This window comes from Saimiri boliviensis, chromosome 2, assembly GCF_048565385.1.
Source record: "Saimiri boliviensis isolate mSaiBol1 chromosome 2, mSaiBol1.pri, whole genome shotgun sequence".
Lineage (NCBI taxonomy): Eukaryota > Metazoa > Chordata > Mammalia > Primates > Cebidae > Saimiri > Saimiri boliviensis.
The window spans coordinates 119,162,382-119,189,356 of NC_133450.1; the positions used below are offsets into that span (position 1 = coordinate 119,162,382).

The following is a 26,975-nucleotide window of genomic DNA, read 5'->3' on the forward strand; positions in this document are numbered from 1 at the left end:
ACTCAACGCCTGTAATCCTGTAATCCCAGCACTTTGGGAGGCTGAGGCAGGTGGATCATCTGAGGTTAGGAGTTTGAGGTCAGCCTGACCCAGATGGTAAAACCCTGTCTCTATTATAAATACAAAAATTAGCCAGGTGTGGTGGCACATGCCTGTAATTCCAGCTACTCCTGAGGCTGAGGCAGGAAAACTGTTTGAACCCAGGAGGCAGAGGTTGCAGTGAGCCAAGATCATGCCACTGCACTCTAGCCTTGGTGACAGAGCAAGACTCCCGTCTCAAAAATACAAAATAAAATAAATATAGCGAATGAAATGCTGATAGCATGTCTGATAATAATACGTATACAGAGAAAAACAAAGCAGATGGGTTGCAGAGTGCTGGGAGGAGAGGTTGATTATTTTCATTTTTTTTTTTCCTTTTCTGTTGTGATGGTGGTGGTGGTGGTGGTTTTATTTTTTATGCCGTGACTCAAATTCCACTTTTTTTTTCTTTTTGGTTTTACTATCTACGTAGGAGTTTGATTGTTTAAACAGATGAGTCAAAAAGACTTCACTGAGGAGCCTTAACATTAGATAAAGTCATGAAGGAAGCACTGGAGAGAGCCATACCCACGTCTGGGGGAAGGACGACCCAGGTAGAGGGAGCAGCAGGTGCAGTCCCTAGGGACAAAATCAGGAGACCAGTGTGACGGCAGTGGGAACAAGTGAGGGCAGAGCCAAGATGTGATCATAGGGCTAACTGGGCAGGAATAGGTGGGAAGTGGCTTGCATGGACCAGAAGACCAGTATGACTATTAGCTTTTGCATGATTATTGCACCCTCTGGAGTAGAGAAGTGATACGATCTAATTTACGTTTTAGAAAGATCATCTGGCTCCTGAGTTGAAAGGAGAATGAAACAGGCAAAGGTGAAAGCTGGAAGATGACTTCAGTAGCCATTACAGTAACCCAGGCTAGAGCTGGTGGCTAGAACCAGTGTTCCACCAATGGCATTGGGGAGGAGTGGCTGAGTTATGACACATGTTGAAGGTCTGCCAGCAGGACTTGCATATGAATCCACTGTAGCTGTGAAAGAATGAGAGGAAGCAAGGATGAAACTTTGGTTTTTGGACTAGGTTTCAACCTAGGGATAGGGTTGTCAACTACTAAGATGGGAGAGAAAAGGAACAATAACAACATAGGTCAGGAAAGAACATTCAACACAGGTTAAGTTGAACGTCAGGCACAGCAGTTTCTCTGGGCAGAGTTCTAACCTCTGGTCTTTTTTTTTTTTCCTTTCTTTTTTTGAGACAGGATCTTGCTCGGTCACCCAGGATGGAGTGCAGTGGTGCAATCTCAGCTCATTGCAACCTCTGCCTCCCGGATTCAAGCGATTCTCGTGCCTCAGGACCCCGAGTAGCTGGAACTACAGGTATGCGCTACCATGCCCAACCAATTTTTGTATTTTTAGTAGAGACAGGGTTTCACCATGTTGGCCAGGCTGGTCTTGAGCTCCTAACCTCAGATGAGCCACACACCTCGGCCTCCCAGAGTGCTGGGATTACAGGCATGAGCCATTGTGCCTTGCCCCCAACCTCTGGTCTTATTGCTGTCCTCCTCTCTCTCCATTTCTTTTTTCTCTGCCACCTTTTCCAGGCTTCCAGCCACCTTCTTTGAGCTACTGGACTAGAAACTCCAAGATTTTTGTTGTTTATTATGTGCCAACGAACAATCTAGTCTATGCAATGAAAAAAATGAAGAAAGCAAGTTCTCAAACAAACTGATTACAAGAAATGTCAAGAGTCTCATTTCAAGTTTGCTGCAAGGACAGAGCCCTCTGAGCAAGTCATACACAAGTAATTCTCGAAAGAAACATCTATGAAGAAGTAGAAAGGGGGCCGGGCGCGGTGGCTCAAGCCTGTAATCCTAGCACTTTGGGAGGCCAAGGCGGGTGAATCACGAGGTCAAGAGATCGAGACCGTCTTGGTCAACATGGTGAAACTCCGTCTCTACTAAAATCCAAAAAAATTAGCTGAGCATGGTGGCGCGTGCCTGTAATCCCAGCTACTCAGGAGGCTGAGGCAGGAGAATTGCCTGAACCCAGGAGGTGGAGGTTGCGGTGAGCCAAGATCACGCCATTGCACTCCAACCTGGGTAACAAGAGCGAAAACTCTGTCTCAAAAAAAAAAAAAAAAAAAAAAGTAGAAAGGAAAAAAAGAAGACTAGAGGAAGAGTAGAATACAAAAGAGAAAGAAGGAGGAAGTGTTATAAGAAAGAAGACAAGATTAATAAAGGATGGATGAAGATTGTGGCCAGCCAGCATTCCAGAAGAGGTCTTCATCTCGGCGACATCTATCAAGCCTTTGATTAGGAATGCTAATTGCTTCCCAGAAGAGGCCCCGGCACCTTTTAAACTGTGGAAGAATAGTTCTGCCCCTTGCCAAACTTGGGACATTATTCTTTCTCATTGTTTTCATCCTCTCTATCCAAAGCCAAACCCCACCAAGTTTTCTATTTTCCAAAGAGAGATGAGTACTACCCCTTCACCACAATGCTTCAAAGTGATAGCCATTTCTTGTGTCTCGCCAGGATTTTTTTCACCCATAATATTATGCTCTAAAGGAAAGGTTTCCCTTACATCTGGTCTGACATCTGCACATGTGCTGTAATTGGCATTCCTGCCCTCCCCCTGCATTTTGTGCACAGGACTCTACTGGTGGTGGGCTCTAGAAAAGGAGTTTAGCCAGGAAAGCAACAAAAGTACCAACAACTCATAGGACCAATCTTGCCGACATCATTTAACTTAAACTTTCTATTAAAGAGAGTTTCTAACATATGCAAAAAGGCAGATTTATACAAAAAGCTTTCTAACCCCCATCACCCAGCTTCAACCATTGTCGATCCAAGCTAGTTGTATTTAATCTATATCCATGCCCTCTTCTCTTTCTCTTGTATTATTTTGAAGTAAATTCCAGACATCATATCATTTTGTCTGCAGATTTTTCAGTTACCTCTAAAGATTAAGGTGAATTTTTTAACATATAAACTCAATATCATTATCTCAATTTTAAAATCAACAACAATTCATTAATATTAAAGATTCAGTAAGAGAGTTCAAATTCTCATCTGCTTCAGGAATGGCATAATTTTATTTTATTTTTATTTTTATTTATTTTTTTTTTGAGACGGAGTTTCGCTCTTGTTACCCAGGCTTGAGTGCAATGGCACGATCTCGGCTCACTGCAACCTCCGCCTCCTGGGTTCAGGCAATTCTCCTGCCTCAGCCTCCTGAGTAGCTGGGATTATAGGCACGCACCACCATGCCCAGCTAATTTTTTGTATTTTTAGTAGAGACGAGGTTTCACCATGTTGACCAGGATGGTCTCGATCTCTTGACCTCGTGATCCACCCGCCTCGGCCTCCCAAAGTGCTGGGATTACAGGCTTGAGCCACCGTGCCCGGCCGGATATAATTTTATTTTATAATGTGTTTGTTTCACTAGGGAACCAAATGAAGTCCACATATAATTGATTGGTAAATTTTTATGTATTTTATATAGGTTTCCCCACCCCTTCCTTGCAATTTTTTTCTTGAAAAAACCAGATTTTGGGTCCTGTAGAATTTTCCATAGTCTATTTATTCCTCACTGCCCATCTGTGGTATAATTTATCTTGTATTTCCTATAAATCGGTAGACAAATCCAGACACTGCTGGCTTGTTTTAAAATCACATTTGCCACTTACTTCAGTACTATTTCCATTATGTCATCTTAGAATTTCTCAGAAGTGTTGCATTTGTCTATCAACGTCTCAAATCTTGCAACATTCTTTTAAGCTAAGAAACATTTCATAGGCTTATTCCAAAAGGGCTAGCCACCTTAAATCAAATGTTAGGAAAAATATTATTTTAGAACAAAAATTCAGTAATAACTTTTTGGCACAAAAGTTTTAGTCACACCGAGAACAGAAATTGTCCTAAACCTTTTCTGGAAGCAGAACTTTTTTTATGTGATATAATTCACAACCTCCTTTGGGAAGTATTTGGCATTGCTGTTAAAATGCTTGAGCACTTTTCTGATAGACCTAAATGAGATTAAGGACTTCTGGGAAGCCAGAGTTACCCACCCAGCTGACTGGCTAGCCTAATAATTTTTAACCAGGCAGTATTTTTTTCTTGTACCCAGTTTAACAATGATTGACCATTCGCTTTTCCTATACAATTCCTAAAGGGAATCTTAAATTGGTACATTTAAAGGTTTTACCCCTTGTGGCTAGCTAGAAATAAAGCTTTGACCTGGGTATCCGTTTGTCTAAGAAGTTGTTTAAACAACATTTAGGAAGAAATACTATATTTTTTTACTCCTTTTTTTTTTTTTTTTTTTTTTTGAGACGGAGTTTCGCTCTCGTTGCCCAGGCTGGAGTGCAATGGCGCGATCTCGGCTCACCGCAACCTCCGCCTCCTGGGTTCAGGCAATTCTCCTGCTTCAGCCTCCTGAGTAGCTGGGATTACAGGCACACGCCACCATGCCCAGCTAATTTTTGTATTTTTAGTAGAGACGGGGTTTCACTATGTTGACCAGGATGGTCTCGATCTCTTGACCTCGTGATCCACCCGCCTCGGCCTCCCAAAGTGCTGGGATTACAGGCTTGAGCCACCGCGCCCGGCATTTTTTTACTACTTTAAGTAGCTAAGAAATATCAATGAAAGGTATTAAATAATATTATATGCAGGAGCCCTTAAGTATATGGAAAATTGGTTTATTTGAATTCTCTCAGCACTTTCATTTGACTAATGGAAATAAATTTTTCTTCTTTGGCTAATGTAATTCATACTTAGCAGCTATCACGGAGTAAAAGATCTTCCTTCAGATTCTTTTTTTTTTTTTTTTGAGACAAAGTTTCACTCTTGTTGCCCAGGATGGAGTGCAGTGGCATGTTCTCGGCTCACTGCAACCTCTGCCCATCTCGGGTTCAAGTGATTCTCCTGCCTGAGTCTCCTGAGTAGCTGGAATTACAGGCATACACCACCATGCCCGACTAGTTTTGTATTTTTAGTAGAGATGGGGTTTCTCCATATTAGTCAGGCTGGTCTTGAACTCACGGCCTCAAGTGATCCGCCCACCTCGGCCTCCCAAAGTGCTGAGATTATAGGCACGTGCCCAGCCCCTTGAGATTCTTTCTGTAAGCAGATTTTTCCTTGGACATAAGCTTTGAATGCTTTGAGAGAGCCTCGCTTGATAAGTGGAAATTAAATCATGATTTAATTCTATCAAATGCCTAATGGAGAATCTATGGGATTTAATTAATCTAATAGGTGAGGTTGAGTTGATAAGAAGTGAATGTTACTCTGCATTTTAAAAAATATTTAACTCAGTAGTAAGTAACAGATGAGTAATTGGGAAAACATTTTAAACTTGATCATAAAGAAATAAAAATTGGCTGGGCGCGGTGGCTCAAGCCTGTAATCCCAGCACTTTGGGAGGCCGAGGCGGGTGGATCACGAGGTCGAGAGATCGAGACCATCCTGGTCAACATGGTGAAACCCTGTATCTACTAAAAATACAAAAAATCAGCTGGGCATGGTGGCTTGTGCCTGTAATCCCAGCTACTCAGGAGGCTGAGGCAGGAGAATTGCCTGAACCCAGGAGGCGGAGGTTGCGGTGAGCCGAGATCGCGCCATTGCACTCCAGCCTGGGTAACAAGAGCGAAACTCCGTCTCAAAAAAAAAAAAAAAAAAAAAAGAAATAAAAATTGACCCTGTGCAGTGGCTCACACCTGTAATCCCAGCACTTTGGGAGGCCAAGGCAGACAGATCACTTGAGCTTAGGAGTTCAAGACCAGCCTGGGCAACATGACAAAACTGCACCTATACAAAAAAAAAAAAAAAAAAAAAAAAATTAGCCAGGCATGGGGGCATGCATCTGTAGTTCCAGCTACTTGAGAGACTGAGGTGGAAGGATGGCTTGAGCCCAGCAGGCAGAGGTTGTAGTGAGCTGAGATTGTGCCTCTGCACTCCAGTGTGGGTCTTTAAGACTGTCTTTAAACAAACAAACAAAAAACCCAGTTTCTGGCCTTGACTAAATAATTTTGAAGCCCCTCATTCTATCCCAAATGGTTAGCCAGCTAAAATTTTCACACAGCATTTATGTTGATATGCAAAACAGCAGGCCCATTCTGGAAAACCAGCTCAGGTAATTCATACTGACCCATCTGTTTTCATCTGTCTATGCCAAAAGAGAACAGGACTCTCAAATTAAGAAAACAGAATCTAGGGATAACTGGGAATAATATGATTTCACAGGCTTTTTCAAAGGATTAGAAGTGCTATATATAAAGCACAAAGCACAGTGTTCATTGTATACAGAAAATACTTATTTTAATATATTGTTATTTAATATAGTATTTGTAGATAATATATAACATATTATTTATTTATTAAGATACATTAATTTTTTTCTTATTTTGAGATGGAGTTTCCCTCCGTCACCCAGGCTGGAGTGCAGTGGTGCAATCTCGGCTCACTGCAGCCTCCGTCTCCCAGGTTCAAGCCATTCTCCTGCCTCAGCCTTCTGAGTAGCTGGGACTACAGGCACGTGCCACCACACCTGGCTAATTTTTTGTATTTTCAGTAGAGATAGGGTTTCACCATGTTAACCAGGATGGTCTAGATCATTTGACCTCATGATCTTTGTGATCCACCTGCCTTGGCCTCCCAAGTGCTGGGATTACAGGGGTAAGCCACCACACCTGGCCCCAGTTTTGTTTTTTGTTTTTTGTTTTTTGTTTTTTTTTTGAGACGGAGTTTCACTCTTGTTACCCAGGCTGGAGTGCAATGGCGCGATCTCGGCTCACCGCAACCTCCGCCTCCTGGGTTCAGGCAATTCTCCTGCCTCAGCCTCCTGAGTAGCTGGGATTACAGGCAAGCACCACCATGCCCAGCTAATTTTTTGTATTTTTAGTAGAGACGGGGTTTCACTATGTTGACCAGGATGGTCTCGATCTCTTGACCTCGTGATCCACCCGCCTCGGCCTCCCAAAGTGCTGGGATTACAGGCTTGAGCCACCGTGCCCGGCTGTTTTTTTTTTTTTTTTTTTTTTTTTTTTGAGGTGGAGTATTGATCTGTCTCCCAGGCTGGAGTGCAATGGGGCCATCTCGACTCGCTGCAACTTCTGCCTCCCAGGTTCAAGCAATTCTCCTGTCTCAGCCTCCCAAGTAGCTAGGATTACAGGTGCATGCCACCATGCCTAGCTAATTTTGGCATTTTTAGTAGAGACAGGATTTCACCAGATTGGCCAGGCTGGTCTTGAACTCCTGACCTCAAGTGATCTGTCTGCTCTGGCCTCCCAAAGTGTTGGGATTACACATGTGAGCCAGGATATATTAAATTTATAATTTTTTTTTTTTTTTTTTTTTTTTTTTTGAGACAGAGTTTCACTCTTGTTACCCAGGCTGGAGTGCAATGGCACGATCTCGGCTCACCGCAACCTCCGCCTCCCGGGTTCAGGCAATTCTCCTGCCTCAGCCTCCTGAGTAGCTGGGATTACAGGCACGTGCCACCATGCCCGGCCCCAAATTTATAATATTTTTAAGGTCCTTCTTTTTCCCAAAGTTAAGAGACCCACACATGCTCAAAGTCGGGTTGTTAATGAAGAAAGCCTGATGTAACTAAAATAATTATGTTTGTGTAGTGCTTAATACTCTTCAAAATGCTGTGGGTTTTTTGTTTTTGAGATGGAGTTTCCCTCTTGTTGCCCAGGCTGGAGTACAGTGGTGTGACCTTGGCTCACTGCAACCTCTGCCTCCCAGGTTCAAGTGATTCTCTTGCCTCACGCTCCTGAGTAGCTGGAATTACAGGCGTCCGTCACCACACCTGGCTAATTTTTTGTATTTTTAGTAGAGACAGGTTTCACCATATTGGCCAGGCTGGTCTTGAACTCTTGACTTCGGGTGGTCCACCCGCCTCAGCCTCCCAAAGTGCTGGGATTACAGGCATGAGCCATCATGCCTGGCTCTACAAAAAGTTTTAACATGGCAGGGCGCGGTGGCTCAAGCCTGTAATCCCAGCACTTTGGGAGGCCGAGGCGGGTGGATCACGAGGTCGAGAGATCGAGACCATCTTGGTCAACATGGTGAAACCCCGTCTCTACTAAAAATACAAAAAACTAGCTGGGCGTGGTGGTGCGTGCCTGTAATCCCAGCTACTTAGGAGGCTGAGGCAGGAGAATTGCCTGAGCCCAGGAGACGGAGGTTGCGGTGAGCCGAGATCGCGCCATTGCACTCCAGCCTAGGTAACAAGAGCGAAACTCCGTCTCAAAAAAAAGAAAAAGAAAAAAAAGTTTTAACATGCATTATTGCACTTAAACCTCAGCCGACCCACAACTACCCAAAGTACTCAGTGGGACAAGAAGTAAAGATGCCCAGTTTGCAGATTCCATGGAACGTGGTGAAGAATGAGACAGTCACCTTAATTCCAGGAGAAAGGGATCCCAAATCCCATAAACCGAGAAGGCACAAATCATTAGCTTTCAGAGCCATAGGAAACATGCTGCTTAGCACGGAGTGTAGAGCTCCGCAGTTTGATGGTGTGAGTCTTACATGTGGCTCAGCCTGGGCAGGAGGCCTTTCAAAGCTCTCAGCTCTCCAAGAGAGGGTGGGAGCAGGTTGCGAAGCACATGGCACTATGCCTGGATCCAGGGGCCAGGGCTGGTGTTAATCTCCCTCCGCAGTTTTGTCATGCTCTTTCTGAGGCTCAGCATGTGTGTCCCAGCATGGACTGGCGACTGCTCAGCTTAGGTTTCCCCTCACAGAAACAGATATCTGCAGGAGGGCCAGGCAAACCTCCTACAGCGCCTTTAGAGCAGCTGTGGCAAGAAACTATCACAGTGTGAGGTGTAAAGGGGAGGGCCCCATCGCCAAGTCTCTCCTTTAGAGAAATCTAAAAATGCCATTTGACATAGAACTTCATGCATAAAAACACAGTGACACCCTTTGCTTTCAATGCTGTGCTCCCAATATTAGCTTGAAAGCTTGTAATTGGAGTTTAGAGTACATTTCTCTGCCCCTTTTGGAGCTAGCATGTATGTAGTTCACTGAATTTTCTCCAGAAGAAACGCTGAATCGCCACAAAGCTGCACAAGCTCAGAAGAGGCTACATCTAGGTGAATCTCCTGCCATTCAACTGAGCAATGTCTCAGTTTCTCGTCTGGAGAGTCTGTTTCTCCCACAATTAAAAGGCCCTGTTTTCAAATTCTCTGCAAGGGGTGTGTGTGTGTGTGTGTGTGTGTGTGTGTGCGTGTGCATGTGTTGGAATGGGAAGGGAGAAATTCTTCTAAGTCTTCCAATAATTACTAGATGTGTTTCAAAGGATTACTCTCCAGTGAAAGAGTGTGGAGAAGAGGAAGTTGGTTTGTGGTTTGCTATCAACAGCTAAAAGGAATACAACAAAAAGGAGCATCAAAGAAAACTGGAGTTTTGTCATCAATGCCTCTACAGAACAAATTTTATAAGACGAAGATGCGGGAGGCTGAAAGGCTATGGAACAAATTTGCAAGCCAAAGTCCCGGGAAAACCCCAAGGCTGTTGGGAATCTTCTACCTAAGACATCATTTGACTATTTTAGAAAAATGGCCATTCACAGGAGGAAAATGGCTATGTAGGATTTCACTGACAATATTTATTATTTTCTTTTTTTTTTTTTTTTTGAGACGGAGTTTTGCTCTTGTTACCCAGGCTGGAGTGCAATGGCGCGATCTCGGCTCACCGCAACCTCCGCCTCCTGGGTTCAAGCAATTCTCCTGCCTCAGCCTCCCAAGTAGCTGGGACTACAGGCATGCACCACCATGCCCAGCTAATTTTTTTTTTTTTTTTTTTTTTTTGAGACGGAGTTTCGCTCTTGTTACCCAGGCTGGAGTGCAATGGCGCGATCTCGGCTCACTGCAACCTCCGCCTCCTGGGTTCAGGCAATTTTCCTGCCTCAGCCTCCTGAGTAGCTGGGATTACAGGCACGCACCACCATGCCCAGCTAATTTTTTGTATTTTTAGTAGAGACGGGGTTTCACCATTTGACCAGGATGGTCTCGATCTCTTGACCTCATGATCCACCCGCCTCGGCCTCCCAAAGTGCTGGGATTACAGGCTTGAGCCACCGCGCCCGGCTATTATTTTCTTTTTTTTTTTCTTTTTGAGATGGAGTTTTGCTCTTGTCACCCAAGCTGGAGTATAATGGCACTTTTCATCCCATGTGACCTCTGCTCACTGCATCATCCCAGCTCCCTTCCCCTCTGTTTTCTGGTTGGATTCAGCCAATGAGAAGCACTTGGAAGAGATGTACAGGAGATGTGAAGGTGGGAAGAGGAGACAGAGTGAGGTCAGAGGTTCCTTGCGTAGGACCAAGGGTTAGCAGTGGCTGTCTTTCTGTGGAAAAGGTCACAGCCCCCACCATGCTGTGATCTCCAAAAGCTACAGCTATTTCTTAGGTTCCTGGTAGCTTTTCCCTCCTAGTGCCCCTTCAAACCTAGGGCTGGTGAAGACTTCCAGCTGTTGCTAGCCTGAGGGTACTTCACCATTCTTTGTTCCTTTCCGTAAACCTGCTTACACCCTCTTTGTTAAACTCTCCTGAGTAATCCCTCTTGAGTGTGCTTTTTGTTTCCTGTTCGGACCTTGACTGATGCCCTCAGTATATCATGGGTGGCACACATCTGCATGGGGCAGTGCAGTAAAGTACAATGGCCAATGATGAACAAGCAAGAGAAAACACAGAGGTAAGCTATGACTGCCTTCCCCTCCTTTCCCAAGTTCACCGATCAGCCAAGGCAGGGAAAGTTGGTAATAAATAAGGGCTGTAGAGAAACCTTCTAAAATTTTATCCTAGGATCTCAAGTTCCTGTCCCTTTTGGCTTTGGGATGGAATGATCCAGAGGGGCTACTTCATACATTTCAGAATATAGTTAAAAGGTTTTGGCTGGGGGCACTGGCTCACATCTGTAATTCCAGCACTTTCAGAGGCTGAAGCAGGTGGATCACGAGGTCAGGAGTTCAAGACCAGCCTGGCCAAGATGGTGAAACCCCATCTCTACTAAAATTACAAAAATTAGCTGGGCACCAGGCCAGTTGCAGTGGCTCATGCCTGTAATCCCAACACTTTGGGAGGCCGAAGCTGGTGGATCATCTGAGGTAGAGAGTTCAAGACCAGCCTGACCAACATGGAGAAACCTTGTCTCTACTAAAAATACAAAAATTAGCTGGGTGTGGTGGTGGGTGCCTGTAATCCCAGCTACTTGGGGGGCTGAGGCAGGAGAATCACTTGAACCAGGGAGGTGGAGGTTGCAGTGAGCCGGGATAGTGCCATTGCACTCCAGCCTGGGCAACAAGAGGGAAACTCCATCTCAAAAAGAAAAAAAAAAAAATAGCCAGTGCTATGGCAGGCACCTGTAATCCCAGCTACTTGGGAGGCTGAGGCAGACGAATCACTTGAACCCGGTGGGGCAGAGGTTGCAGTGAGCCGAGATCGCACCACTGCACTCCAGCCTGGGCAACGGAGTCAGACTCCATCTCAAAAAAAAAGGGAGGGGTTCTTAAACAAATCATTATTTTCTTGGCCCTGAAAAAGCCGGTTAACCCTCTTTTTTTTCAATAGAGAAGAGCATTTAGGTTTCTCTGGCTGTTATGCAGGATTGAATGGGGCAGCCAAAAAAAACTGAGAAGGCTAGGGAGAATCGAACCTTTCAGAGCATGGGTAGAGTCAGAGATCCATGCAGATCATAGCCAGAGGATGGTTGTTTTAAGAAAGGACCTGCCAGTGTAGGAAGTAGGGCTGAAGCAAAACATCAGCCAAAGGAAAAAGGACAAGGAAGACAGTGCAGATTCCTGAGGACAAGAGAGCAGGTGTCTATCCAGGCACACCTGGAAGAGGCAGCTAGCAATGAACCAGTGGGGTCAGTGTAGACCAGGCATCCCCAAACTTTTTACACAGGGGGCCAGTTCACTGTCCCTCAGACCGTTGGAGGGCCGCCACATATTGTGCTCCTCTCACTGACCACCAATGAAAGAGGTGCCCCTTCCTGAAGTGCGCCGGGGGGCTGGATAAATGGCCTCAGGGGGCCGCATGCGGCCCTCGGGCTGTAGTTGGGGGACACCTGCTGTAGACGCATAGCCAGCAGCAGGGAAGATCAGCAGCAGATGTCAGTTTCCCCACAGAAAATTCAGCCCCTCAAAAATAAGAGAAAAATGACTATAGCTCATCCTTGCAGAGTCAACAAGAAGTCCAACTCAGGGATGGCTTGGGGCTCCTCATGGACTTCCTGTTTAAGGCTCACATTAGATCCTCATCCCTGAACAAGGATGGACCATAGGTTGGGTAAGGAGCCCCGCTGCTGGAACCAGAGGAACAGACACAAAACAGACCATGGATCTAAATGGATGTGTCAGATAAAGACATTGGCTTTAGCACTGAAAGCCCTTCTAACCTGCCTGGGAAAAAGGCTGTACCACAAAAGAGTTTTTAGGCAGAGTCATCACAAAAAAGAACAGTATTGTCATCTTGCTAGATGACAGAGTTTATGTAAGTAAACCTACGTAAGTCCATCATTTCTTCATATATGATATATAAAAGAGCAAAAGAAAAAATGAATGTTGGAAATTAGACCAGGTTAAGGCCAGGCACAGTGGCTTACGCTTGTAATCCCAGCACTTTGGGAGGCTGAGGCAGGTGGATCACAAGGTCAAGAGATCAAAACCATCCTGGCCAACATGGTGAAACCCCATCCCCACTACAAATAACAAAAGTTAGGTGGGCGTGGTGGCAGGCACCTGAAGTCCTAGCTACTTGGGAGGCTGAGACAGGAGAATCACCTGAAGGCAGAGGTTGCAGTGAGCCAAGATTGTGCCACTGCACTCCAGCCTGGGCGACAGAGCAAGACTCTGTCTCAAAAAATAATAACAAATAAATAAAATTATAAAATGTAACACAAATACAGGCAGCTGTCTTTGTTTATTCAATAAAGTTTAAAATAAATCTATTTTAAAATGAACTCATTAAAAGATAAAAGTGTGCTGACTCTTAAAAAAAAAAAAGTAATAGCACTGAGAAGAGAGGGTAAGTAGTATATTGACATGTGTAGGCAAAATGAATGACCAAAGTTTACTGGAGACCTTGATGGTCAGATTTTACATGAACACTCTATTTGAAACCGTAACTCATTCCCAGGGAAACTGGGAATTTTTCGTTACTCTAATAATTGTGTTATGATTTTAACAATTTAAAGAAATCACCACTTTCTAGCTTGCTTAGTATTTCCACAGTGGAAATAAATGATAATACATGTTTTACTGATATTTTCCATTTGGTGAACTCAGCAGGCAAGGAGGTGGCAGTTGAGCTCTGTCAATGAGAAATCAATTTGGGTTAGACTGATATGAAAATTAAACTACTATAGTGTATCAGAATACGGCAAAGTGCTTTTAAATCTTAGCCTTGGTGATTTATTAAAAAGAAGGAAGGAACTTATTGGAAAGGAGGAAGTAAGAAGAGAGTAGCAAAAGGAGCTAATGATGAAAGATGGAAGACATGATCATGAAAGCAGCCAGTTCCTTCAGTTATTGCACCTGTGTTTTATTACATTTAAAGGAAAAGCATCAAAGTTGGATTAATTTTATTTTTTCTCTTTTTTAGACATAGGAAAAAATTAAAGGATAAGAGAAAGAACTATGGTAAAGTAGAAATGATAAGGCAGATATGTGAGTAAAAATAAAATAACTGGTATAAAAGAGTAAAGGAAAGACATGGAAACCCAAGAAAAAATAGGAGGAAGAGAAGTAAGAAAATTGGCCAGAACACGGGCAGCATTCGTCCCTTTGTGTGAAATGTTTTTATCACTCAAAATTATAAAAAGGTATCTTGATAATGGTTTAATATATATTTCTAATTTTAATTTTTTTTCTTTTCTTTTAGACAGAGTCTCACTCTTTTGCCAGGGCTGGAGTACAGTGGCACAATCTCAGCTCACTGCCACCTTCGCCTCCTGGGTTCAAGCAATTCTGCCTCAGCCTCCTGAGTAGCTAGGACTACAGGTGTGTGCCACCGTGCCCAGCTAATTTTTGTATTTTTAGTAGCGATGCAGTTTCACCACATTGGCCAGAGTGGTCTTGATCTCTTGACCTCATGATTCTTCCGCCTCGGCTTCCCAAAGTGCTGAGATTACAGGCGTGAGTCACCATGTCCGGCCATAATATTTATTTTCTTCTGCTACTGCAGTTTTAGGCTCATCATCCTACTTCTTGCTCTAGAATGTTAAACACTGATGACAAGTAGCCCCTCTTTCTTACTCTACCCTTCAGTATTTTGACAGTTTTTCTTTAGGCAAGAATTTCAAGATCCATATATCTTGAAGTCTGGAGCAACTGCATTGAGATGATTTTTTCCAGAACAATAAAAACAAATTATCAGTGGATAGATAGATCATCAAAACATTAATAGTGACACAAACTGTCAGACTCCAAGCCATCCTAAAACTTTAGAAATGAGAAGGAGGCCGGGCGCAGTGGCTCAAGCCTGTAATCCCAGCACTTTGGGAGGCCGAGGCGGGTGGATCACGAGGTCGAGAGATCGAGACCATCCTGGTCAACATAGTGAAACCCCGTCTCTACTAAAATACAAAAAATTAGCTGGGCATGGTGGTGCGTGCCTGTAATCCCAGCTACTCAGGAGGCTGAGGCAGGAGAATTGCCTGAACCCAGGAGGCGGAGGTTGCGGTGAGCCGAGATCGCGCCATTGCACTCCAGCCTGGGTAACAAGAGCGAAACTCCGTCTCAAAAAAAAAAAAAAAGAAATGAGAAGGAAATAAATGGCTGTATTGTAAGCATCATCTCTAAGATGGGGACAACTCTATCTATCGGTTACAGAGTCTTTGTAAGAAGGAAATGAGTTCATGTATAGAAAGCAACAAGGGTGAGGCACATAGCAAGAGCTTAATAGTTGGATTTTTTTTGTTGTTTTTTTTTTGTTTGTTTTTTTGAGACGGAATTTCGCTCGTTACCCAGGCTGGAGTGCAATGGCACGATCTCGGCTTGGCTCACTGCAACCTCCGCCTCCTGGGTTCAGGCAATTCTCCTGCCTCAGCCTCCTGAGTAGCTGGGATTACAGGCACGCGCCACCATGCCCAGCTGATTTTTTGTATTTTTAGTAGAGACGGGGTTTCACCATATTGACCAGGATGGTCTCGATCTCTTGACCTCGTGATCCACCCGCCTCAGCCTCCCAAAGTGCTGGGATTACAGGCTTGAGCCACCATGCCCGGCCAATAGTTGGATTTTAACTGAAGATTCAGATTAAAATATTTTTGCTCCAGTTATTTTAATAACTAAAGCATAAAAAACTTAAACATGCTATTTTTAATATCCTCTTTTTTTTTGAGACAGAATCCGTCACCCAGGCTGGAGTGCAGGGGCACCATCTCGACTCACTGCAACCTCGGCCTCCCAGGTTCAAGCAATTCTCCCACCTCAGCCTCCCGAGTAGCTGGGACTACACCCAGCTAATTTTTTTGTATTTTTAGTAGAGACAGGGGTTCACTATGTTGGTCAGGCTGGTCTCACAGTGTTCCTCCCACCTCGGCCCCCCAAAGTGCTGGGATTACAGGCCTGAGCCACCTAGCCTGGCCCTTATTCTTATTCTTTAATACTTTTGAGATGTAAAATCCACAAAATAAAAGCCACTTCAATAGAGGTGCTCAAAGAAGGAATGACAAGAACTTCCTTCTAATGAAAATCTAGCACAAGATGTCCTCTTTTTGCAAAGGAAACCCTGTGCTTCTACCCCTTTTCTGGCATCTTGACCTTACAGTCTTTCCCATCAAGAAAACATTTCCAACCTGATACCTTGTACCATTCATATAAGCAGTACAAGCCATGATAGCATCGCTCCAGCTTCCTCATCTCATTCAGCTTTTTCTCTTTTCAGTTTTCCTACAAGGGGCTACAATGGAGATAGCGTAGGTAGATTCTTATACATCTAACTGTCTTCCTAAAGTAGTGTTGTAAAAACAAATTCATGATGGCAATTTCCTCAAAGGAAAGGGTCAAAAGTGGGCCAAGTAATTTAATTTTAAAAGTGTTTTTAGGACAGGAAATCAGGGGGTTGTTTGTGGGTAACTCTAGGAAGGCTGAGGATTGTGATGAAGGCACAGATCCTACACCACTCCGGACTTCGTGGGGTTGACCTCTACAAAGCAAAGCTTGTAAGCCCTTTGTAGAATAATACTTACTTTCAGGCCTCTGACTGTCAGTCCTCTGCTCTGGTTAATATCATCAAGGGAATCTTTGCCTGACAGAATGTAATTTAGGATCTATTAAATATGATTACTTGGCCTTGAAAATGATGGATATTGGACAGAATTATAGAATCACTTTACAAAAGAAAAGTCTCTTTTACATCCTTTCTTGTGGAGCCTAAAATGAAGCCTGGAGAAATCCCTCAGAGGGTTGTGGCATTTATAGGTTAGGTTTATGAAAAAGTGAATTGATATTCATATGAAAACTGTAAAAATTAAGCAAGGTGGAGATAGTGAGCATGCAGACAGCTGTGACGTGTGTCTGAAGGGTGAGTGGCATGTTGGCCAACTGATTTACTTGCTTTAATTATATTAGTAATGTGAAAGCTGACAGGACTCGAAACAAGCTCTTTGGGTTTTTCATTCAAATACTAGCCCCAAGTGCCTAATTTTTATGGTCCTCCCAATTTCCAATTACTTAAGTGTTCATAGCTGAAATATTTCAGAGTTCATTGCTGGGTTTGCTTTGAAGGTAGCCTATGCCTGAGTTTTTATTTAATTAAATTTTGATGCTGATTATAAAGGTAATAAATGGTCATTGAAAAAGTTGCAAAGCAAAAAATTGCAAAAAAGAAATTAAAAATCACCAGGCACGTGCAAAGGTGCATGCCTGTAGTCCCAGCTACTCGGAAGCTGAGGTGGGAGGATCGCTTGAGCTCAGGAGTTCTGGGCTGTATGTGCTATGCCGATCGGGTGTCCACACTAAGTTCGGCATCAATATGGTGACCTCCCGAGAGTGGGGGACCACCAGGTTGCCTAAGGAGTGGTGAACTGGCCCAGATCAGAAATGGAGCAAGTCAAAACTCCCGTGCTGATCAGTAGTGGGATCGCACCTGAGAAGAGCCACTGCACTCCAACCTGGGCAACATAGCAAGACCCCGTCTCTAAAAAAAAGAAGAAATTAAAAATCACTAATAATTCTGCCACCCAGAGATTGCCACTAACATTTTGCTGTATACCTTCTAGCCTTTTCATATATGTGTATATATGCAATACGCACACATATACATACATACACACATACAGGTGTAGCTGTATTATTTTTATTATTTAATTGGGCATAATATCAATTAAGTAATATCAAAAATAGTAATACCCAAACAGTAATATATACTGTTTTATAATTTTTTTAACCTAACACTATAACAGACCATATTCCCATATATTTAGGTTTTATTCTATAATGAGATATTTAGTTCATTGTGTATATGTAACATCAACTTGTTTTTATTTTATTTTATTTTATTTTACTTTATTTTTTTATTTTTATTTTTTTTGAGACGGAGTTTCGCTCTTGTTACCCAGGCTGGAGTGCAATGGCGCGATCTCGGCTCACGGCAACCTCCGCCTCCTGGGTTCAAGCAATTCTCCTGCCTCAGCCTCCTGAGTAGCTGGGATTATAGGCACGCACCACCATGCCCAGCTAATTTTTTGTATTTTTAGTAGAGACGGGGTTTCACCATGTTAACCAGGTTGGTCTCGATCTCTCGACCTCATGATCCGCCCGCCTCGGCCTCCCAAAGTGCTGGGATTACAGGCTTGAGCCACCGCGCCCGGCCTATTTTATTTTATTTTTTGAGATGGAGTTTTGCTCTTGTTACCCAGGCTGGAGTGCAATGGCACGATCTCGGCTCACCACAACCTCCGCCTCCTGGGTTCAGGCAATTCTCCTGCCTCAGCCTCCTGAGTAGCTGGGATTACAGGCACAGGCCACCATGCCCAGCTAATTTTTTGTATTTTTTAGTAGAGACGGGGTTTCACCATGTTGACCAGGATGGTCTCGATCTCTTGACCTCGTGATCCAACCGCCTCAGCCTCCCAAAGTGCTGGGATTACAGGCTTGAGCCACCGCGCCCAGCCTTATTTTATTTTATTTTGGAGATGGAGTCTTATGTCACCCAGGCTGGAATGCAGTGGTGCTGTCTTGACTCACTGCAATCTCAGCCTCCTGGGTTCAAGCGATTCTCCTGCCTCAGCCTCCTGAGTAGCTGGGATTACAGGTGCCTGCCACCACGCCCAGCTAATTTTTGTATTTTTAGTAGAGACAGGGTTTCACCGTCTTGGCCAGGCTGGTCTCGAACTACTGAACTCGTAATCCACTTGCCTTGGCCTCCCAAAGTGCTGGAATACAAGCTTGAGTCATTGTGCTTAGGTACATTTTTTTTTTTTTTTTTTTTTTTTTTTTTTTGGAGCCTCACTCTGTTGTCCAGGTGAGTGTTGCCATCTCAGCTCACTGCAATCTCTGATTCCCCGGGTTCAAGCAATTCTCTTGCTTCAGCCTCCTGAATAGCTGGGATTACAGGTGCCCGCCACCACACCCGGCTAATTTTTTTATTTTTAGTAGAGACAATGTTTCACCATCTTGGCCAGGTTGGTCTTGAACTCCTGACCTCGTGATCCACCCACCTCGGCCTCCCAAAGTGCTGGGATTACAGGCGTGAGCCACTGTGTCCAGATTACTTAAATTTTTTAAAAACCGTTATCAGATAACTCTTTGTAAACATCCCTAGCTATTTAGGATCTATTTCTAGACGAGTCACTATGCCCCAAAGTTTGCAAAATAATCAGGCTTCTACTTGTAGCTGAATTGCACATTTCTCTTATGCAGGTTCTACATGAGAGCATTTCTTCACTATATCTTCTGTTTATCTTGCCAAGACTAAAAGCAATGGAAGTAGCAGATGGAATTGAGATTACCACTATTACATTTCTGGTTGGCAGTGAATTTTGTTTAACAGCTAAGGTAGGAGCAGCATTCAAATTCTAAATTACCTCAAAATAAAAGGAAGTAGGGAGGAAGAAATGGGGAGTTACTGTTTAATGGGTATAAAGTTTTCATTTTGCAAGATAAAGGGAGTTCTGGAGGTGGATGATGGTAATGTTTGCACAACAATATGAATGAACTCAATACCAATGAATTGTATACTTAAAAATGTTTAAGATAGTAAATTTTATGATACATGTATTTTACCACAATAAAAAAAGTGGGGAACAGGAAAAATGAGAAAGTAAATGGAAAAAGGCTTCACTATTTGTGTTGCAAAGGAGCACATTTAGAAAGAAGAAATTGCCGGGCGTGGTGGCTCAAGCCTGTAATCCCAGCACTTTGGGAGGCCAAGGCGGGTGGATCACAAGGTCAAGAGATCGAGACCATCCTGGTCAGCATGCTGAAACCCCGTCTCTACTAAAAATACAAAAAAAAAAAAAAAAAAAAAAATTAGCTGGGCATGGTGGCGCGTGCCTGTAATCCCAGCTACTCAGGAGACTGAGGCAGGAAAATTGCCTGAACCCAGGAGGCGGAGGTTGCGGTGAGCCGAGAACACGCCATTGCACTCCAGCCTGGGTAACAAGAGCAAAACTCCATCTCAAAAAAAAAAAAAAAGAAAGAAAGAAAGAAGAAATTGATTTTATCCCTCAGGCAAAAAGAAAGAAAGAAATAGGCTGCCCATATTCCATGATGATGTGATGCTACAGTAGATGAAGCCATAATCATAATTAACATTTATATGGCACATTACAGTTTACAAGTACTATTGTACACATAATATCATTGACATAATAACCTTGTGAAATAGTTAATTATCTTCACTTTGTATATAAGAACTCCAAGACTAAGGTCAAATAATTTCCCAAGGTGCTATAGCTGCCAAAGAGCAGAAGCAAGACCTCATTCCAGGGCCCTAACTCTTGCCACAACCGTCTTCTATGAAATATACTACCAAGTCAGCAGTGAAGCTCTTATGCTGGCAAAACCACCAGATGTTTTCACTCAAAAAGTCAAATGTTTGGTACATAAACTGACAAGGGCAAATATATTTAAATTGTGTTTAAAGAAAATCTTTAGTTTAGAAACTCTACTTATGGCTGGGTACACTGGCTCACACCTATAATCCCAGCACTTTAGGAGGCTGAAGTGGGCTGATCACCTGAGGTCAGAAGTTCAAGACCAGCCTGGCCAACATGGTGAAACCCCATCTCTACTAAGAAAAAAAAAATACAAAAATTAGCCGGGCATGGTGGTGGGCACCTGTGATCCCAGCTACTCAGGAGGCTGAGGCAGGAGAATCTCTTGAACTCAGGAGATGGAGCTTGTAGTGAGCTGAGATTGCACCACTGCACTCCAGCCTAGGTGACAAAATGAGACTTTGTCTCAAAAAAAAAAAAAAAAAAAAAGAGAAAAGAAAAGAATAAAAAGAAAATCTACTACTTATTTAGTAGTGGCTTTAAATAGTTTAATAACATATTAGTTTTACTAATATACACAATACCCCACTTGTTTGCATCCTTATTTTGTGTTTGTTACATTTTCAGATAATAGTTTAATTTTTTAAAAATCTCCCTCTGTAACACATTTACCATCCTAAAGGGGAAAATACGGGATGTTATCAGCATAGCCAGGCAAGGTATAGTGTGAGAAACTGAGGAGACTTCTAATAATTTAGAATCGTCAGTCTCTAAACATTAAAAATCCTTTCACAACTGCTTATCCCATTAAGATATAAAAAGAGACCAGGCACAGTGGCTCACACCTGTAATCCCAGCATTTTGGGAGGCCAAGGTGGGTGGATCACCTGAGGTAGGGAGTTCAAGACCAGCCTGACCAACAGGAGAAACCCCATCTCTACTAAAAATACAAAATTAGCCAGGCATGGTGGTGCACACCTATAATCCCATCCCAGCTACTTGGGAGGCTGAGGCAGGAGAATCGCTTGAACCCAGGAGGTGGAGGTTGCAGTGAGCCAAGATCATGCCATTGCACTCCAGCCTGGGGAACAAGAAAAAAACTCCATCTCAAAAAAAAAAAAAAGATACAAAAAGAAAAGTTACATGTTTTCAAATTAAATGTTAGAATAAAAATGGATGTTTTAAATGTAGATTTTCTGTTGTTGCCGAGTTTTATTTACTTACTTATTTTTTGGACACATCTGATCAAAGATTAAGAAGTTGGTATTGGCTATTATTTTTATTAAATATTATCTTGAGTTGCAACACATGATTTCTGCAACTTTGTAAGATCTCTTAGAGTTTTGCCTTTGGATGATATGCAAATGATTCGATCTGACAAGCAGGTGGTTTTGGTACAGAAATCTGGTCTCTTGAGATTTGTTTTGCCTGTCAGCCAATTTATTTTTGAAATTACAAGCATCATAGACATGATGAACATTTCTTATTCTCATATATTGACTAACCACATGCATTCAATACACATTTATTATGGACCTGCCACATGCCGCGTACTATAAAAATTAGACATGGTCCTGAGGAACTCTGATCATATTAATAAGCAGAGAAATTAACACACACACAAATTTTTAGAATGCAGTGGGATGAATACAATACTAGAAATATATGTACATAATCTGGGGTCACAGAAATTATTTTTCTCTCAATAAATAAGAGATACCTTCACGGAGGAAGAATTATTTGAGTTCAAACTCAAATGAACAAAACACTTCACAAGGAAAGGGATGGGAAGGTGTATACACTTTTTTTTTTTTTTTTTTGAGACGGAGTTTCGCTCTTGTTACCCAGGCTGGAGTGCAATGGCGCGATCTCGGCTCACCACAACCTCCGCCTCCTGGGTTCAGGCAATTCTCCTGCCTCAGCCTCCTGAGTAGCTGCGATTACAGGCACGAGCCACCATGCCTAGCTGATTTTTTGTATTTTTAGTAGAGACGGGGTTTCACCATGTTGACCAGGATGGTCTCGATCTCTCGACCTCGTGATCCACCCGCCTCGGCCTCCCAAAGTGCTGGGATAACAGGCTTGAGCCACCGCGCCCGGCTCGTCATCCTTTCATAGAGTCAACATTCTCTTTAAATTGGCCAAACTATCTTCTTCCACTCTACCTGCCATTGAGTGGATTGGTAACAATGCATTGTTAATCAATAAACATTAAGCTTAATTATTAAGCTCCTGGATTAATTTACCCCTGCATTGGTAGTGTCAGGATGCTCAGCTGCAGGGTGAGCCAGTCTCATGGAATCATCCATGGGGACCCTGGGCAGTTTTCTGCAAATCTGTTTGATTTGAGGCATTTATCTCCATCTGTCTTGTACCCTGTCCTATTATAACTACTACATTTTCCTTTCCGGTGGAACTATAGTTCAAGAACTATTGTTGAATTTTAGTAGGTTTTTTTTTTTTTTTTTTTTTTTTTTGAGGCAAGAGTCTTGCTCTGTTGCCCAGGCTGGAGCGCAGTGGCGTGATCTTGACTCACTGCAACCTCTGCCTCCCGGATTCAAGCAAGTATTCTGCCTCATCCTCCTGAGTAGCTGGGACTACAGGTGCACACCACCGTGCCCAACTAGTTTTTGTATTTTTCAGTCGAGATGGTGTTTCACCATATTGGCCAGGCTGGTCTTGAACTCCTGACCTCGTGATCCACCCACCTCAGCCTCCCAAAGTGCTGAGATTACAGGTTTGAACCACCAGGCCGGGCCAAATGGTAGTAATGTCTTTCTAAGATATTGTGTCATTACCCTGTCTTACTCTCTTACTGGTATGATGTAACATGTATCACTGAACAACATATTCTCCATTTTATAGTTGATAGTGATGATTTATGGTCAATTGATATATGTGATTTATACAGAAATTATATTAACTTAGAGGTTCCCAATCAATTACATTGTGTGTTCTCTTTTAAACATTAATTAAATTTTGAAAAGGAATTTTATATTACTCTAACTTATTTTTGATGGTCAAGCAAGTCATAAGTAGCCTGTTGTCTAGAATCCTGATTGGCATCTATCTTGCTTATTCTTTGCTAGGAAATATTTCAGGTTATTTTGAACTATGCTTGAATTTTCTTATATAATTGAATCAAATAAATAATAGAGCAAGCTGAGTGTGGTACTGCATGCCAGTAGTCCCAACTGAGCAGGAGGCTGAGGTGAGAGGATCACCTGAGACCAGTGGTTGGAGGTTATGCCATGAGATATGATTATGCCATTGCTCTCTACCCTGGACAACAGAGCAAAACTCTTTCCCAAAAATAATAATAACAGACCAATACTTAGATGGTGTTTCTGTATAGCCTTATTTTCTTTCACAAAGTTTTATTCTGGATATTCTCTGTATCAGGATGTTCCTTTAACTTTTATGTGTCTACCCAGTATGGGCTTTAAACACTGTCATTTTCCCTGATTTAGACTTTTGTCCATCACAGCCTGTGAACTTTTTCCCTCTTAGGAAAGGAAATCTTGTGCACAGAGTAGTTAAAACATTTGATACTCACTTGTAAAAATGAATTCTGCCGGGCGTGGTGGCTCAAGCCTGTAATCCCAGCACTTTGGGAGGCCGAGGCGGGTGGATCACAAGGTCGAGAGATCGAGACCATCCTGGTCAACATGGTGAAACCCCGTCTCTACTAAAAGTGCAAAAAATTAGCTGGGCATGGTGGCACGTGCCTGTAATCCCAGCTACTCAGGAGGCTGAGGCAGGAGAATTGCCTGAACCCAGGAGGCGGAGGTTGCTGTGAGCCGAGATCGCGCCATTGCACTCCAACCTGGGTAACAAGAGCGAAACTGCGTCTCAAAAAAAAAAAAAAAAAAAAAGAATTCTGCCGACTTTCCTGTTCTAGGATTCTATTTGTGTAATGGCAAGGTGGAAACAACAGATTGTTGTTGTGTGAATGTTATCTGTATTATGTCAGAGAAAGAAACATCAAATTGGCTGGGTGCAGTGGCTCACGCCTGTAATCCCAGCACTTTGGGAGGCCAAGGCAGGCAGATCACAAGGTCAAGATTTCGAGACCAAGGCCGGGCGTGGTGGCTCAAGCCTGTAATCCCAGCACTTTGGGAGGCCAAGGCGGGTGGATCACGAGGTCAAGAGATCGAGACCATCCTGGTCGACATGGTGAAACCCCGTCTCTACTAAAATACAAAAAAATCAGCTGGGCATGGTGGCACATGCCTGTAATCCCAGCTACTGAGGACGCCGAGGCAGGAGAATTGCCTGAACCCAGGAGGCAGAGGTTGTGGTGAGCCAAGATCGCGCCATTGCACTCCAGCCTGGGTAACAAGAGCGAAACTCCGTCTCAAAAAAAAAAAAAAAAGAAAGAGTTAGAGACCAGCCTGGCCAACATGGTGAAACCCCATCTCTTAAAAAAAAAAAAAAGGTAAGCAACATCAAATTTATCCTGAATAAGATCAAACAGAAAACTCCAAAGAATTTTAACAGAGGTGAAAAAGTCAATTAACTGAATTGGAAATTATAATTTTCAGTGTTTAGATAGTGTATATTGAAAAGAAGTTCCTGGAAAATATTGATTAAAATCTTTCTAAGGGCTTTTGGATTCTGTCACATGCATTTTATTTCTTGGACTTTTTTGTAGTGTGGCACAACATCAGTGCTGGAGCATCTGTGAGGTCATGTCTAATCACACTACTGTGATGCTTCTGTGTGGGGTCCCTTACACAGTGATCTGTTCCCTGTAGAAACAGAAGGTCATGACAACTCAGACAGCAGAGATTCTATTGTTAGTTCAGACAGAGGAAAACAAATTGTATTGTTAATGGATTTGTCTCTTTCCAGTTTTTGGAGGAGAATTTCTCTGCAGGTTATTAAGGAACAAATTAGGCATTTGGTCAATGCAAAACCGAATCTATCAGTGAATTATATTATTTAAAAAAAGAATGAGTCAGTAAAGGAGTGGCTTTTTCCTGCACCCAGAAAAATGTGTCCGTCTTCTTGTGATTAACATGCAGCTGAGTAGAATTGCCTAGAGCATTTCATTAGAAACATATACAGTAATATTTCGACACCACAAGGCTAATTACCTATCAAATTCAACTGCTTCAAGAAAATCTTGTTTTCTTGCTAAGTAAATCTGAAGATGAATAATAAAAATATTGATATTAATTTCTAAAATAAAAAACTATTGACATTAGGATAATGATTGTCTGATAGCCATAGCTTCTTCCATACATCTCAGTAAATGCCAACTCTTACCTCAGTAGCCTGTTGTTTTCAAATGTTTCTCTGACATGGAATAGACTCATACTAAATCTCTTATCTCATAATAATAAAACCTAACTTGTTAAGCAATTAATAGGCACTTTCCCAAACACAAGTGTATACTATCTCATCTAATCCTCACTACAACTCTGTGAGGTAGGTGTTAAACACACACTCTGAATGACGAGACCACCTAAACAGGCTTTGTGTGAGCAACATGGCTGTTTATTCACCCAGGTGTGGGTGGGCTGAGTCTGAAAAGAGAGTCAGCAATGGGCAGTGGGATAGGAGTTAATTTTATAGATTTGGGATAGGCAGTGGAAAGTTACAGAAGTTACAGTTCAGAGTGGTTTTGCAAGCTGGGATGGGTTCATAAGGTCTGGAGTCATGAGGTTGACCTATCAGTTGAGCAAGATTGGTTACAAAGTCCATTGGCCTTATCAGTTGAGGCAGGAATAAGGAACGATAGAAGAACGTCTCAAAGTTAATTAGGTGCTGCAGGGGTTGGTCATTCTTCTTCTTTTTTTTTTTTTTTTTTTTTTGAGATGGAGTTTCGCTCTTGTTGCCCAGGCTGGAGTGCAATGGCACGATCTCGGCTCACCGCAACCTCCGCCTCCTGGGTTCAGGCAATTCTCCTGCCTCAGCCTCCTGAGTAGCTGGGATTACAGGCACACGCCACCATGCCCAGCTAATTTTTTGTATTTTTAGTAGAGACGGGGTTTCACCATGTTGACCAGGATGGTCTCGATCTCTTGACCTCGTGATCCACCCGTCTCAGCCTCCCAAAGTGCTGGGATTACAGGCTTGAGCCACCGCGCCCGGCCTTCATTCTTCTTCTTTTGTGGTTTTACAGTTACTTCAGACTTTCTGTTTCCAGGAACTCATCTGGAGGTGTATGTGTAGGTCACAGAGGTTACCATGCAGTCTGTGGCGCAGTCCATCAGCCTAAAAGACCTTATAGTAGGTACTGTCAGTAGTTCATTGTACAGATGAGTAGATTGAGACACAAAGTGGCTAAATGACACCTTAAGAAACCAATAGAAAAAAAGAAGATTGAGAACATTTTAAAAGCCAGATCACGCCAGGTGTGATCACAGAACAATGTGTGGTGGCTCACACCTGTAATCCTAGTACTTTGGGAAGCCAAGGTGAGCGGATCACAAGGTCAGGGGATTGACACCAGCCTGGCCAACATGGTGAAACCCCATCTCACTAAAGATACAAAAAATTAGCCAGGCGTGGTGGCAGACACCTGTAGTCCCAGCTACTTGGGAGGCTGAGGCAGGAGAATGGCTTGAACCTGGGAGGCAGAGGTTGCAGTGAGCCAAGATTGCACCATTGCACTCCAGCCTGAGTGATGGGGTAAGACTGGTCTCAAAAAAAAAAAAGGCCGGGCGCGGTGCCTCAAGCCTGTAATCCCAGCACTTTGGGAGGCCGAGGCGGGTGGATCACGAGGTCAAGAGATCGAGACCATCCTGGTCAACATGGTGAAACCCCGTCTCTACCAAAAATACAAAAAATTAGCTGGGCATGGTAGCGCGTGCCTGTAATCCCAGCTACTCAGAAGGCTGAGGCAGGAGAATTGCCTGAACCCAGGAGGCAGAGGTTGCGGTGAGCCAAGATCGCGCCATTGCACTCCAGCCTGGGTAACAAGAGCGAAACTCCCTCTCATAAAAAAAAAAAAAAAAGAAAAAATACAAAAATTAGCTGG

At 43.1% G+C, this 26,975-nt stretch overlaps 1 protein-coding gene and 1 pseudogene across 3 annotated transcripts in view; both read left to right on the plus strand.

Annotated features, from left to right (window-relative positions):
- DPH6 (diphthamine biosynthesis 6) overlaps positions 1 to 2,224 on the plus strand; it is a 520,575-nt gene extending 518,351 nt beyond the window's left edge. For all 3 annotated transcript variants that reach the window (XR_012516413.1, XR_012516414.1, XR_012516415.1), the window contains 2 exons: positions 1,293 to 1,410; positions 1,635 to 2,224. The gene's annotated coding sequence lies outside the window, so the exon portion shown is untranslated. The remainder of the gene's footprint in view (positions 1 to 1,292; positions 1,411 to 1,634) is intronic.
- Positions 2,225 to 4,650: 2,426 nt separating this feature from the next.
- LOC141583658 (putative uncharacterized protein encoded by LINC00596) lies at positions 4,651 to 7,981 on the plus strand (annotated as a pseudogene).
- The last annotated feature ends 18,994 nt before the right edge of the window (positions 7,982 to 26,975 follow it).